Source organism: Orbicella franksi, chromosome 10 (genome assembly GCF_964199315.1).
Source record: "Orbicella franksi chromosome 10, jaOrbFran1.1, whole genome shotgun sequence".
NCBI classification, from domain to species: Eukaryota; Metazoa; Cnidaria; class Anthozoa; order Scleractinia; family Merulinidae; genus Orbicella; species Orbicella franksi.
In genome coordinates, this window is record NC_138154.1 from 9007228 (window position 1) to 9023867 (window position 16640).

General features: G+C 37.1%; 1 long non-coding RNA gene across 1 annotated transcript; it reads left to right on the forward strand.

Annotated features, from left to right (window-relative positions):
* The first annotated feature begins 7156 nt into the window (after nucleotides 1-7156).
* On the forward strand, nucleotides 7157-9683 carry LOC145500723 (uncharacterized). The gene is made up of 3 exons (XR_014051137.1): nucleotides 7157-7761; nucleotides 8056-8136; nucleotides 8593-9683. It is a non-coding gene; the product is annotated as an uncharacterized LOC145500723 (long non-coding RNA).
* The last annotated feature ends 6957 nt before the right edge of the window (nucleotides 9684-16640 follow it).

Sequence of the window (16640 nt, forward strand, 5' to 3'; positions counted from 1 at the left end):
GGCAGATGGCCATTGCTATAGCTTTGCCTGGATTTAACGATCTTGGACGTTCGGTGACCCCTATTTTTGTTTTGATGGATCATTTTCTCTATCGATTTTCTAAGTTTAGCGAAAAAATGAAGAAAATCTGTTGACTAGAAGTTTACACTTTTTGCAAAATGCACCATCGAATTCCGTTCTTTTTAGCTCTTCGTTTATCTGTGCGACGGTTTCAAATGCCTCTTGAAGGGTTAAGTTTTGTGAAAACGTTGGTAACATTTGGAATTATTTACGCCACAGACCCACTTCTACAAAATATGACCAAGATCGTTTGCCTCCGTTAACTCACCATAAATATTTTAAACTACAAACCCCTGTAGACCATGCTGAATAACGAGCGCAAATTTTTCAAGATCAGGGTAGTTTTCCACACGCTTTTATCTCTGAAGCGAAGTCGGTGACCTCCAATTTTTTTGCATTTCTGACACGAGTAACTCATTATCTGACTGCAGTAAAAATTAAAAAAAAATCTATCAACTGGAAAATTTTCGCGCGAACGTTCTTAACAGCGGTCGGAATCTACAGTTCAACTGAGTTATTGCACACTAATAGACACAAAAGTAACAAAGAAAAAAAAAAAAGGAAGAATAAAACATACAGGGGCAAAAAAAAGTTCTGTCAGGTAGTATAGATATCAAAATGAAATCATTGTTAATACCTGCTAGTAAGCTTTGATTTAATTTGACGTTTGAAGGCTCGATTATTTAGGGTCTTATTTGAGTGGTCAATTTCATTCCAGAGTTTTGGCCCTGAAAATCTAATGTTAAATTCATATAGTTAGGACGAACTTCGGGTAGATAGAAAGTGGATCGAGAAGCAAAACGGCCACTTGTATACTGTGAATTTGCTGGACATACTCACAGTAGATAATGTTTATTCCCTTTACGCTTTAAAATTCACTCACCGCTAGCGTTAACGATCACTATCCAATATATTTCGCGAGACGTTCTATTATGCTATTGACGTGGATAGTTACAAGACCAAAGCAACAAAATTTGTACAAGCCGTAAGTTAGATCGAATACTGGCTAGCAGATATTCTCGTTTAAGGCAATTGATATTTAGAAAACCATACCACAACACCTAACAGATCTGAATGAGTACGCTCTTTCTAAAAACATCAAATGCTATCCACTGTCTAAACAATGTCCAAAATCGTTCTCTCCTAAATCTTGCCCGTTTTATGTTATACTTTTTTTTTGTTTCATTCACTGTTATTGTAATTTGCTTCGTTCGTTTGTAGTTTATTGTTTATTATTTTATTAATTTCTCCCGGCGCTCTTTTCTGATACCTCCCCTTTACCGAAAAGTAACTAATTTTGTAAATATGGGGGCCAACTTGGAGATTGTTCGCGCTGATATTAAAGCTAGCAGCTACAGAACTGAGCCGACTTTATGTTAGAACTGGCATTTCAAGAAGCATAAGCCTCCGTTGCAAGCTAGTTCCAGTCCAATACCGAGAATACGAATATGGTCTATTGGAAAGTCCAAAATGTGTCTCGTGGCAAAACGACGCCTACTTATAATACATGACACTTTGGTTCTTGAATGGTTTTCTTCCTCACGAAATGTTAAATTTGCCTTTTGGTACGGAATGCTGAATTGATTTCCCCTGCGATTTAAACTAACAAAATTTCGACTTCTCATTTTAAGAAGGAAACTTCACATTTTGGCGAAAAAAAATGGCGCCCCGTGCAATCTAGGCAGACCCCGTGTTTTCTACCAGAACCAGTGTTTTCCACACCCCGTGTTTTCTAGACTCCGGCCCCTCGTTTTCCTCTAGCTCATTGGCGATATCAGCCTTCTACTTTGCAGCAAATTTGTGTCTATTCGAAGCGACGAAAATTAGCATCGAATACCTTGGCCGTTGGTTGATGAAATCGTAACATTTTCCGGATTTCTTTTGATAAATACAAAAAAGAAAGATAGTTCTTTGTACCTGTGTCAAGATATTTCGAGAAACTGCATTGGTAGACCCAGCACTTAAGTAACAAGAACTCCTTCGATCCGCTATATTGGAGGGCCCGCCAAGATCACTCAAATTCGGCCCTCTCGATATTTTCCAAATAACAAGACTGAATGCCAAATTTCATCAAAATACGTGAGGTACGGTTTCCGCGACATTTTTATATAGCTCGAAGATAACTGACATTTTCACACACACCCCCACCCAGACGTTCTTATCACGGAGAGCTTAAGGAATGATGTTCAGACAGGGCTTAAAGGTCCTTAGAGGTAAGGCTTATATGCTATTTCGGAATTGGCCTGGTAACCTGGCCAATTCGATATATGTTGAAATTCAGTCACAATTGTTTTAGAACAAAAATTCGACACAAATATTGAAAATTCGACTTCCTTGCGTTCTACGCAAGCAATGGCGAGACTTAATATTCGAGCTTATAAAAACTCAGATTGCCCTTCCCTTCTTGCGAATACAAACACACTGTGCCGCATAAATTTGGATTTTCAGACGCTGAAACTATAGTCTGTAATTTAGTTTAGCACTCACAGGTTATTTGGCTGGTACATAGCGCGAACTGGGCACGCGCCTCCCCGATGGTTATGCGCGCGCATGGCATTTCCCGACCAGTTTTAGACAACATGTGCACAAATATCTGCGTATTTTCACGCGTGGATTTTGCGTTGATATCCCCAATATTAAATTTGTTCTGAGTTGAGCTTATAACTGAAGCAATTCTTTTTTGCGTTGAAAATAAAAAAAAAAAAAGAAAATCAACAGTGACACGCACGCGCCCAGTGCAAACAGATTCTCTATTAATCGATATGCTGATTCGACAAACGCTTTGTTTAACAAGGTAAGTTTGTTTGATCTTTAAGAAGTCTCCTTTCCAAAAGTGAACCTTCATTTATTTATAAAGCAAACCCTATTAGTGAATTGCTAGTAATTTAATTGGCCGTCATACTTGACGTCATCTAACGGTCTTAATTACGTGACGAAATAAACAAAAAATGTGCGCGCGCCGAATAAAGTTTGTTCGGTGGTGGAAACTTTTCGGATGGTTGATTGAATCGATCAGCATGATTCGTTGGATATTTCTAAGCGTTTCGTTGGTTCTACTAATAATAGGACAAGTGGATTACAAAGGTAGTGTTGAGGGCTAGAGAATATATGAATTGTTAGACTAGATGTTTTAGTCAAAAAAGAAAAATTCAGTTTTTCAAGCGATGGCTTAGAATACTTTTCTCGAGAAAACTAATTTGTCAGAAAGAACTTATTTCCACTGAGCAAAAATATGGGAACCATTCACTTAAGCAAAATTAACTAAACGGTATCTTAAAATCCTTTGCTCTTATAGTTTTGTTGTTTCACACGACCCATTACTCCAAAACACAAATTAGCTTGCTTTCCTCTAGATTAGCGGCGAACGCGCAAAGGATTAAACACTAATCTGAATTCACGCCAACCGAGTAATTAATTGATTTAGTCATGAAAATGCGCTTTTTAAGATGAGCAAGTCGTTTTTCTCGGAGCTCTATGAGAAAAGAAAGCCGACCAAGCGCACAAAACAGAAATACAACTTATTATATTTTATCTTTACTCATAGATGACACAGGCGTGTTTCACAACACCCCTAAAGAAGTAAGACAACTTAACTCGTCCTTCTTCCAGGTTTGTTTCCATAGCTTTGTATTTGGAAGTAATAAGTCGTGGTTTTAAGGCCGATGAAATTAATTACGGTGTACATATACTTAATTGTCTTTTTCGAGCCAAGTCTCCAGCATTTACAAAACAGAAAGTGTTTCTGTGTTCCTATAAAAAAAGTCATGATAAGGGAAAAATTGTCGCTCCGTAATTTCCAGTACTCGCATGATGCAAATTAACCTTGGACTCTCTGTACGGGACGGAAAATTTCTCCGTCTTTTTTTTCGGGACAAGCTGACTACAAAAATACAAGTTATTTTCCAACAATTTTACGATTCATTTTTCTCCTTTTATTTACGTTTTAGACTGGCAGTGTTCAATTAACTGCAGCGTTTAGTTGCGTTGATTTTACAGGATTAATCAAACTGATTTATTTGGAGGTAAGCTAGAAGAGCTGTACTTTTTTTTATGGATTATTAACGAACACTGCAATTAATCATAAATTTGAACGAAGACTCATACCTCGGAAAATTTGGGGAATTAACGGAGCTATGGAAAAAAAATGCAAGCCTCAAGTTTTGGTTTTCCATCCACTGGCACGTCCCTACGGACTTTTCATCCTTTGTTACTGTCACTTACAGTTAAGTACCGCTGAATGTGAATACATAAGCCTACGTTTCTCCAGATTTCTTTCATTTCAAAACGTTTGTCTAAGAAAAACGTTTTGATTAATAACGTTTGTTATTTAAACGCACTTCCCGATAGCCAAAAGCATTTGGAAGTGTTTTATTGCAGTCGGCTCATCATCGGTGTTACACACAGGAAAGGAAAGATAGTTGAAAGAAAAAGAAAAGAAATCTGTTATTCTTAATTAAAGTTGTTTCACCTACGTAAGCCATAAAACAGCCAAAAAATTTTCAAGAGTGATCGTGCGGGATTATTCGGGACAATGCGGAGGGAATATTAGACCGACAGTGGAGTAATCTGATTTTTGATTTTAGTTATTGGTCCTCTGAACTTACAAAGTCGTGTGATAAAAAACGTTATTGCTTCTTTTCAATATTCTAGTTGAAAGGACTATCGATGGTGACATTGCTCGCCAATATTCCCCTTGGGTATTTTATGGTAAGTGTATAAATACAAATAACGTCTTGGATTTAATCCTTGGTTGAGGTGTCGCGAGTAAGTTAATTGAGTTACAACTTTTTTCAGGGATGGCTGTTTAAGAAAGCGTTTGGACGTAAAGGTGATTACTTTTACTCGTTTACTATTCTGTATATAAACAGAAATTATTTTTGATTGGCTCACACCCTTGTTACGAAAGACCGCTTAAGATTTATGTCGTTCTAACAAGGATTTTTTTCTCAATTTATATGTCTAAAACCATTATCTATAGGGAGCGCTGTTCCTTAAAAATACCCAAAATGCTTTCATCATTCCAGTAACTAATACGCGGAGTTTAATACGAAACATTCGATTGCCACGAAACAAAAATGAAAGCAGGAAACAATGTTAACGGTAAGATTCGGAAGCTGAAACAAAATCGTTAAAAATATGAAAATATGTATTTAAAATTAAGGCTTAGGAATTTCAAAGACGCCCTAAAATCGCTTCAACATTCCAAGCGATTTGATACATTCTTCTTCAATCCTATAAATGGAATAAACAGCTTGTAAATCGACCTTAATTATGTTTCGGTTTTCTCTTCTCTTATTAGACAAGGAAAAGGAACAATTGCTCTTGCAGTTAAAACAGTATCAGAAACTTTATATGAAAATGGAGGTAAAGACTGCATACATGACTAAAAAGTTGTCAGCTAACACACAATATTTTGGATTGCACCATGATATACGATTTTCCAATTTAGCGAACACAAGGTAACTTTTTTTAAGTTCACTTAGTTTAAATGACTAGTAAGTGATAAGCAATACATGGGTCAAGTGCTGTTGTTTCTAATCACTCACTGGCCCATCCACATGATTCATATTTGTGATAAAATTTGTTTCCACGGCTACTGCCTCCGCAGCTGGCATTGCTCGTAGGCTCGGAGGATTAGTTTCGCGTTGACTGGATAATCCAGTTCAGAACATCTGACCACATAAATGTCTTTAAGCCTAACTGCAGGTTCGTGAAAGTATTCAGCTAAAGGGATTACTACAGTAGTCCCTCGTTTTGGTTCAGTTGAGCGTGACTGAAAGCATACAAGAATGCGTGAAAATCGGCTCGCACAAAAAGAAACGACTCGCCAGATGGTTATCGCGTTTTAGCTCCTAGTTACTCTGAAAAAAAATTGGCGAATTCTAGTGTAGATTCTCGCAAAGAAAATTAATTGCATAGGTCATGTTTCCTCTTGGCTGTATGTCAAAGTAACTTAACAACATTTTTGTTTCATAGAGGACGCACTTGCAGGATAGACGTGCAAGAATAGACGCCAGAAATGACTTGGGCCGAGCAAATGCCAGGCTCCAAAGAATGGAGAGAGAATACAAGAAGGTAAAAGACGCATAACCTACAGGGATAAAACCTCTTACCAAAAGAAATGGTAAAAAACGCTTTCCATACAATACTCAATTCTCTTGCGAAAGTAGCTAATAAACTCGCGCTTTTCCAGTCTTTTTTTTATTAACAGTAGGCTACAAGGATCATTAACCTATAAGGACAAGTTTAGTTTTTCCACAGGGCTTTGGGATGTACCAGTTATCTTGTGTTTTATTTTCACAATTAATTATTTCAGGTAATTAACTATTTAACATGAATTATGCGTTTGCTAATGTTGTCAATATTAGTATTTTTGTTTAATTTTTTCAGTTGGCCTCGACAAGTGTTGAAACATCAGAATTAGGAAAGCAATCGGCAAGAGCTCTGTATGAAGAAAAGGTTTGTAGATATTTACGTTTTCGTGATTCCCAGTCGTGAGACATGCATATCGTCTGATAAATTCATCTCTCCCTTGTGTTATGCAGCTCTCAGTGACACCTAACAATAAGAATTCTGTCAAATCCGAGGTAAGTGGCAGGTTATCTTGTCAAGCAGAAACTCGTGAAACAAGCCCAGACACAGAAAGGGGCATGATATCACAAGTGGAAACTTTTTTTTTCAGTTGTATGTCTATCAGAACGTAACATTATTCCTATTTAGCTTACTGATTTTCAGTCAAACGCTTTTAACAGTGATAAGAATTCTGTGGATAAAAACAAAAAGAAAACGAAATACAAAAAGGTTGCGTTAGGTTAGTAAGTTAATGTAAGGTCGCCATGTAGTTTTTTGGCTGGTTTGTGGTACAAATATTTACGTTATTGATGAAATAGCGCTGTTTTCGATGGGATATTTATTTGTGCATAGCGCTGATGATTGTAACTCTTTTTAGGTATCCCCAATTAGCAGCAATGCTAAATCTCATTGACACGTAAATAAAGTTATTATTATTATTATTATTATTATTATTATTATTATATAACAGCATTCCAAATCTGAAGTCAATACTTATTCCAGCAATGTTTGCTTACAATGCTTACAATATTTGCAACATCTTTCTATCAACCAAGCGATAGGTGAAGAGATGTTTAAGATATAATTTCAATTACTGATCAATTCTGCTTTCTGAACTGTGGGTGGTTATTGACTGAAAATTTGCATTGATGTTTGGTTCTTTTTAGCTGACGTCATGGAAAGATAAAGCTTCTGAAAAAGAAAGGCAACTGGCCGATACATTGATCGAGGTAAAGGTAGCGTGGCCAAGTGGTTAGGGCGTAAGGACTTTGAATCGGGAGGTCGTGGGCTCAAGTCCTATCTGACCAAAAGCTGGTGTTGTTCTCGATAACTGACCGGGGTCCAGTACAGTTTATAACAAACCTAAAGTATTTATTTTTTGCAGTAAAAGCTATAGTAGCAAGTGGAATCCATTTTTTATTTATTTTTTCTTGCCTTACAGGCGAGAAGGGGAGGAAGAACGTTTTTAATATAGCAATTAAGCCGATGGCCTACATCGAAAGTGCGATAACAAAAGAGGCGCCGGCCTTCAAGAAGGACGGATATCGTCTTTTGTTCCAATAACTTTTTTTTTTTTCGTTTGTTCAGCTCTCTGTGGTGTCTGACAGTGAGAAATCTTTCAGAGTGGAGGTACGTTTTCACTAGATTTCTCAAAACATTAACGAAACAGGAAGCGATGACGAAATTATCAAACAAGAAAGTAAAACTTGAGGTCACCGGGTCTAACAATTTGGAAGTAAAAGTTTTTAGCAGTGATTAGCAGCTTCTGGAGACATCACGATGGGAATTCAAAAATGGGAATTATCTCAAGAAAACTGGGTCAGGAACATAAGTCCATGTTTGACCATTTTAAAAACTTGCAGATGAGAACTAACTTTCAAAATCGAAGCCCCTAGTCACGTTCAATATTTGTCCTTTTTTCAGCTGGCCTTGACAAAGGCGAAGCTGGATATCATGGATAAACAACTTAATTTTTGTCATCCACAATATCCAGCTTCGCCTCAGGTGATTCTATTAGTTTGTTTAAATATGGATAATACTTTTTCAAAAGGGAAATTCGGCTTTGGTTACTCAATACGTAGGTTTCTAAACTTATCGTATGGCAAAAACGAAAAATTACAAATGATTAGATGGAAGCCATGATGGCTGCTCAGTTGGTAGAGGATTGCAGGAAGTATTGCAGATGTCATGGGTTTGAATCCCGTTTAAGCCTGAATCTTTTTGCGTAGCAAACTCTTCAACGTCTTCCACTGCAGCAATCAAATGCCGCTATCAGCTACCTACTAAATATAAAATATATATCATATAACCCGGCATACCTCAAAGCAGTTTGCCAAATTATATCATTTGCTTAAAGAGTATTTGACGATGTTAAGAACTAGCAGATGAGAGCTACATTTGAAAATTGAAGCCCTTACTTACTTTAGTAGTTTAGTTACTTTTAAATATTTTTTTTTTTAGCTGGCCATGACAAAGGCGAAGCTTAGCATTATGGACGATAAACTGTTAAATTCTGCCAAAGAGGTAACTCTATCAATTTCCTTAAATACTTTAATATTTTTGGGAAACGAAAAATTCTGCTTAGGAACCTCCATAATTAACTTTTCCATAATATGGAAACTATGATAGCTCAGTGGCTAGAGTACCTGCACCGATATCACGGAGGTCATGGCTTTGATTTCTGTTGAAGCTTGAAGTTTTTCGGGCGTCATTTTCCCAGTTGCCTAAACTGCATGGAAAACTGCGACGATCTTTAGTATTTCACAGGGCTAGCAAATAACCGGCAATAATAGGGAATGCCCGTCTCGCCCTGCACGATTAGGACAGGCCCTGACATTTCATGCACTCGACAAGAGACGTTCAAGATATAATTTCCAATACTGGTCAGCTCCGCTTTCTGAACTATATAGAATCATTTATTACGAATTTGCATTAATGTTGGGTTCTCTTTAGCTGGCTTCATGGAAGGATAAGGCTTCTGAAGAAGAAAGGGAGCTGACAGAGGCACTGAACGAGGTAAGATGTTTACCAGTTTGCACGGATATAGGAGGCAGCGTGGCCGAGTGGTTAGGGCATCGAACTTGAAACCCGGAAGTCGCGGGCTCAATTGCCAGTTCTGACTTGTGGCTGGTGTTGTTTTTGGTAGTCCCTTGTTGTAATCCCTAGCCACGCTTCAAACATAACCAACTGGTTTGCCTTCTGTCGGTTCAGATTTCTAATCGCTTATCTTTTGACATTTAATTGCTCGGCCCCACTGACCAGGGGTTAGAAAAGTTCATGTATTATATTTTTTTTATTCTAGAGTATTTCCTTTTTGCCGCAAAAGTGAAATCGAAGTTTTTCTTCCTTTCTGTTACACTTATGAGAAGGGGCGCGGAAGGGGGCGCCGGGAGATCTTAATTTATTGCTTTTTGGTACAGCCAGTAGGCCAATGGCCTGTATCGAGACTGTCCTTTTATAGGTTTGTAATTAATCAACAAGAGTTAACCATGGATAAAGAGATGTTCAAGACATGATTTCAAATACAGATGAATTCCGGTCCGCTATCTGTGAAAATTAATACAGAATTGTTTGCGTTTATGATTTTTTCTTTTTAGCTGGCATCATTTAAGAATAGAACTTCTGAAAAAGAAAGGCAATTAGCAGAAGCGCTGACCAAGGTAAAAGTTTCTAGAATGCTACAAACCTAAGGTATTTCCCATCGCAGTAAAGTGATAGATAGCCCTGTAATTATTGTCGACGTTTATGATCGAAGTGGAGTTCAATTTCATTTAATCATTGCGTGACATGCGAGGAGGAAGAGGTTATAATACGAAAGAGGATTTTGAAATCTTCCTTTCAGCTCAGTTTTTCTTATGGTTGGTCTGTTCTTTTGTTCGAGCGCTCACGTTCTACATGTACGTTCAATGTTTTTGTAACTTTATGTAAGTGAACTGTCAAGAGTTAAAATCCAGATTGAGTATGCTCTCTGAGCTGTGATGAACAATGATAAAAATTTCAATGAACAATGAAAAAACTTTTCATATAATTAATGGATGGAACTAACCTTAACTGCATTAATCAAGCCTGCTGTGAAACTCTATGTGTGCAATGGTCTAGCACATATATTGATCTACTTAGTACTAGTGGGTTATTCTAATCTAACTGGCAGGCAATTTTTTCATCTTTCAGGCTAAATATGTACTTATGTATATGGTACTTTTTTTACCAAATTTCAGCCTGAGTGTTCTTAATCAACTTGTTCTTTTATGCGGGTTTTTACTGTAGCGGTGTTTTCGATGGGGTATAGCAGCATTCCAATTCTGAAGTCAATACTTATTCCAGTAATGCTTGCGGTAGCGTTTTCCAGTAATGATTGCTTACAAACCTTACAATGTTTGCAACATCTTTCTATCAACCAAGCGATAGGTGAAGAGATGTTTAAGATATAATTTCAATTACTAATCAATTCTGCTTTCTGAACTGTGGATGGTTATTGACTAAAAATTTGCATTGATGTTTGGTTCTTTTTAGCTGGCGTCATGGAAAGATAAAGCTTCTGAAAAAGAAAGGCAACTAGCCGATACGTTGAACGAGGTAAAGGTAGCGTAGCCGAGTGGTTAGGGTGTAGCACTTTGAATTCGGAGGTCGCGGACTCAAGTCCTATCTTATCGGTAACTGATCGGGGCCAATATGGTTTATAACAAACCTAAAGTAATTATTTTTTTGCAGTAAAAGCTATATTAGCATAGTGGAATCCATGTTTTTCTTTTTTCTTGCCTTACGTGCGAGAACGGGAGGGGGACGTTTTCAATATAGCAATTAAGCCGATGGCCTACATCGAAAGTGCGATAACAAACAGAGGCACCGCCCTGATACCATCCGTTGTTCTAATAACTATAATTTTTTTGTTTGTTCAGCTCTCTGTGGTGTCTGATAATGAGGCTTCTGTCAGAGTGGAGGTACGTTTTAACTGTATTTCTCATTCTCATAAAACATTAACAAAGCAGGAAGCGATGAGGAAATTATCGAACAAGAAAGTAAAACTTGAGGTCACCGGGTCTAACAATTTGGATGAAAAAGTTCTTAACAGTGATTAGTAGCTTCTGGAGACATCACAAAGGGAATTCAAAAATGGGAATTCATTTCAGGAGGCTTGGTTGGGAACATAATTCTTTGTTTGACGATTTTAAAAACTTGCAGATGAGAGCTACATTTCAAAACCAAAGCCCTTGGTCACACCAATATCTGTTATTTTTTCAGCTGGCCTTGACAAAGGCGAAGCTGAATATCATGGATAATCAACTTAAATTTTGTCATCCATAATATCCAGTTTCGCCTTAGGTAATTCTACTAGTGTGTTTAAATATGGATAATACTTTTGGCAAAAGACAAATTCCAAAGCAGTTTGCCAAATTATATGATTTGCTTAAAGAGTATTTGACGAAGATGAGAACTTGCAGGTGAAAGCTACATTTCAAAAGTGAAGCTCTCATGATCAGTTGCTTTAGTCACTTTCAACGTTCGTTTTTTTAGCTGGCCTTGGCAAAGGCGAAGCTTAGCATCACGGACGATAAACTGTTAAATTCTGCCAAAGAGGTAACTCTACTTATTTCTCTAAATACTCATAATATTTTTGAAGAAAGAAAAATTCTGGTTTGGAACCTCCATAATTAGCTTTCTCATGTTAACGCATGGCAACAAAAATATATACAAATAGATATATGGAAACTATGATAGCTCAGCGGCTAGAGCACTTGCACCGATTAAATACACACCAACAATTGTCATAACGTTGATCGCTCGCTGATCGCAAAGGGAATGCTTACTAATATGGCAAGTGTTCCCTTATACTTGCCGGACGTGGCGTGGAATTTCCGTGGCGGTATTTAATTATGATAAACAAGTCTATCACTCATATCACAGAGGTCATGGGTTTGAATCCGTTTGAAGTTTGAGGTATTTCAGACTTCATTTTCTCAGTTGCCTTTATTGAGTAGAAAACTGCGACGTTCTTTATTATTTTATAAGGCTAGAAAATAATCAACAATAGCCAGGAATGCCCGTCTACATTAGGACAGGCCCTGACATTTCATGCACTCGACAAGAAATGTTCAAGATATAATTTCCAGTTTCGCTTTCTGAACTGTGTAGAATCATTTATTACGAATTTGCATTAAAGTTGGGTTCTTTTTAGCTTGCTTCATGGAAGGACAAAGCTTCTGAAAAAGAAAGGGAACTAGCAGAGGCACTGAACGAGGTAAGATGTTTGCATGTTCAGACGGAGATAGGAGGCAGCGTGGCCGAGTGGTTAGGGCATCGGACTTGAAACCCGGAAGTGGCGGGCTCAATTCCCTGTTCTGACTTGTGGCTGATGTTGTTCTCGGTAGTCCCTAGTTCTAATCCCTAGCCACGCTTCAAACATAACCAACTGGTTTGCCTTCTGTCGGTTCAGATTTCTAATCGCTTATCTTTTGACATTTAATTGCTCGGTCCCACTGACCAGGGGTTAGAAAAGTTCATGTATTATATTTTTTTTATTCTAGAGTATTTCCTTTTTGCCGCAAAAGTGAAATCGAAGTTTTTCTTCCTTTCTGTTACACTTATGAGAAGGGGCGCGGGAGGGGGCGCCGGGAGATCTTAATTTATTCCAACTGGTTTGCCTTCTGCTGGTTCAGATTTCTAATCCCTTATCTTCTTTAATTTATGTCTGTTTCTGACATTTTTACATTTAATTGCTTGGCCCCACTGACCAGGGGTTAGTAAAGTTCATGTATTATATATTTTTTTATACTATAGTATTTCCTTTTTGCCGCAAAAGTGAAATCCAAGGTTTTCTTCCTGTCTGTCACACTTACGAGAAGGGGGCCGGGAGGGGGCGTCACGAGATCTTAATATATCGTCTTAAATACGACCAGTAGGCCAATGGCCTGTATCGAGACTGTGCTAACGAAAGGAAACACAGCGTCCTTTTTTAGGTTTGTAAATAATCAACAAGAGCTAACCATGGATAAAGAGATGTTCAAGACATGATTTCAAATACAGATGAATTCCGGTCCGCTATCTGTGAAAATTAATACAGAATTGTTTGCATTTATGATTTTTTCTTTTTAGCTGGCATCATTTAAGAATAGAACTTCTGAAAAAGAAAGGCAATTAGCAGAAGCGCTGACCGAGGTAAAAGTTTCTAGAATGCTACAAACCTAAGGTATTTCCCATCGCAGTAAAGTGATATATAGCCCTGTAATTATTGTCGACGTTTATGATCGAATTGGGGTTCAATTTTATTTAATCATTGCGTGACATGCGAGGAGGAAGAGGTTATAATACGAAGGAGGATTTTGAAATCTTCCTTTAAGCTCAGTTTTTCTTATGGTTGGTCTGTCCTTTTGTTCGAGCGCTCACGTTCTACATGTACGTTCAATGTTTCTGTAACTGCGTAAGTGAACTGTCCAGAGTTAAAATACAGATTGATTCTGCTTTCTGAGCTGTGATGAATAATCATAAAATTTCGCATTAATTATTGCATACCTTTTTAGCTGGTCTCATGGAAGAATGAAGCTTCTGAGAATGAAAGGCAATTGGCAGATGCGTTGAACGAGGTAAAAGTTTCTGGAATGCTACAAACCTATGTTAGTTGCCTTCTACAGTAAAGTGATATATAGACCTGAGATTATTGTCAACGTTAATCACCGAAATGGAAGAGCTTCATCTCCAAACATAAGCTCGCCAGTAACTACTTTCAGAATCTGTCGTTTTATTTTTAGCTGGCCTTGACAAAGGCGAAATTGGACGTTGTGGAAGACCAACTGTTAAACTCTACAAAGGAGGTAATAACTTTGTTGTTTCTTTAAATATAGATAAGTGCATTTCTCTTAAGTGGAAACTCTGCTTCCAAACCTCAATAATTAGCCTTCGATTGCTCTAAATGTGAAGTATTCAGTACTCGTTAAATTAACAATATAATATTTGCAATAATACCTGTTTTCTTTTAGATGACCTTGTTACATGAACAGATTTTGAACAAGGACGAGGAACTGGCAGTGAAAGACAACAAGGTAATAACCTCCATGCTTATTGTTATCTTACGTCACCTTCCCTCACGAAGCATCAACGGGCAATGAAGTGATGTTTTTTCTCTTTTGAGTTGTGTGAAGTTAGGTCACTTGCTTCACTCACTACTAGCTTCATGACTTTACTAGACTTTATGTGGAGACGTTCTCGTTAAAAAAAAAAAAATTACTCTCGCTCTTGCACCTTACCTCTGATCTTAGGGACCTTTTATTTTCCTTTATTCAATGAAGGAAATAGCAAGGTCCCTAAGATGAGACGTGAGGTTATAGCTGTATAGACCTTATTCATAAATGGCTGACAATTAAAATTCTTTTGTATCAATTTAATTTACCCCAACTAACCTCGTTTGAGAGTAAAAATTCTTTTGAATTATCAACTCGAAAACGAGGTTAGTTGGCTAATTTTAATACCCACAAAAGAACTTTTAATTTTCAGCCATTTATGAATAGGGTGTATGTGGAGAATCAAAATAACGAAGTTGTTATACTGTAAGAGAACACGCATTTGAACACGCATTTGAAACCAGGTACTCTCTTTTATTAATTCCATAAATTCCTTTGTCATACAGTTTCGTTAGGGAGGATGTTTCTTAATTAAAGCTGGACATAGTTTGAAAACGGATTTTACGAGTGGTGGCGCATATTCGAAAATTACCAGAAAGATTAAATTTCTGTTGAATGGTATTATCAATATAGAACTGTTTGTTAAAAGAAGCAAAATAGGACTTTTCTTTTACCATCATTTTAAATGGATGTGTCGCTGGTAAAAGTATGTTGTGAGGAAGGTTAAAGAACTGGAAAGTTGCCGTTTTCATTTCTTTTACCTTTCTCACAACCTTCTAGATTTGTTGTGTAACTTCACTTACCTCACAGATATTTTGTGCTGTTTACTTTAGAACTAATACATGTAAGTGAGATGGAATGGAGTTGAAGTACCTTTCTATTAGATGCAGACAGTAAGAATCATAAACCATAATAATAACCCATCGTCAGTGCCATCAACATCTATGTTAAAGTACTTGAAGGTCTTTTCTGTTAGATACGGATAATAAGAAAGATAAACCATAATAATCCATCACTTTATACAAAGAAGAAAAGGGTGGTTACTCTAAACTGCGATTTAAACTACCTATAAGTAACTGTAATCGCCAACACCATCACCATGTACCAACGCGTCTCTGCCGGAAATGAGGACCACAAAAAAACGTGGAAAAGCAAAAATAATTCCAGGGCTTGGTTCTGAGGTTTTTACAGTATGAGTTATATTACCAAGTGGTACTGGGTCGTGTGTTCTCTTACCTTGGGTTGTGCGGAGTTAGTTCGTTCTCGAAAATTACTGATGAAATTTTAGAATATTGAGTTAGCTACAAATATGAACAAATATAATTCTGCTTTTTCAAAGTAAGTTAGAAAATGTTGCTGTTCATTTCCTTGTTTCATTAAATGGAAACATGGTGAGCAAGAACACGGAAATGAAAGTTGTGGAAACTAACGTAGCAACTTAGCTATGTTTTATCTTTGCCTTTACTTTGTGGACAATTTTACCATTTACACTACAGTGTAGGTATTAGTAACTGAAATAGACTAGAGCTAAAGGTGTTACATGCGGACAGTAACTATGAAGGCCCGTTTGTTCATGATGACCACGGAGAGTTAACTGAACCGTTTTAGTTCTTTTGAATTGTTAACAATTGCTTCCATCTGGTATGCCAAACAACCATCGAGGAATAAACAGTCGTTTTTTATTATTTTGGGTCCAGCAGAATGAAGCCATTCTTTAATCTCACCGATGAAATTTTAAAATTTTATCTTGACTGATCAATTAAAAAAAATGTTTTTAAAAATGGAAATATCTTGCTTTTTTGAATAAAACAATGAAATATTCACAATGATAGCTGAGTTCCACTGGATTGCCTCGTTTAAGGAAACAATTGTGAACAGAAACAATGAGTTTAGGAATAACAAAGAAATAAATATTTCTAACAATATCAGTCTTGATTTTTGGTAGGTTTCTTCAATGAATGAGGATATTCAGAAAAAAGAAAAGGAGCTCGTATTGGCAAACAACGAGGTACATGTAATGAGTTGAAGTTATAATATTGTTCCTCGCCATGTCCAGCTCCTTAGAAAGATATGTTGAGTTATTGCACTTACCTTGTAGATAATTTGTGCCGTTTACTTTAGCTCCAGTAGGTAAAAATGACTGAAGTAGATGCAGACACTGTGAAATGATGAGAAGACAATTTCACTTATGACCATGTCTATTATCTTAAAACATTAGCCGTTTATTTGGACGTTGTTTTGAATTCTTTCAAATCATCAGCATCAACAGCACCTCCACTAGTTCTAAGATCAACCCCGTTCCCTTCCCGAAAATGAGTTCACTGAGAACGAAAAAGGAGGAGGTGTGATCTTGGGTACATTTTCATCTTTCTAAAACAAACGATAACATTCTTA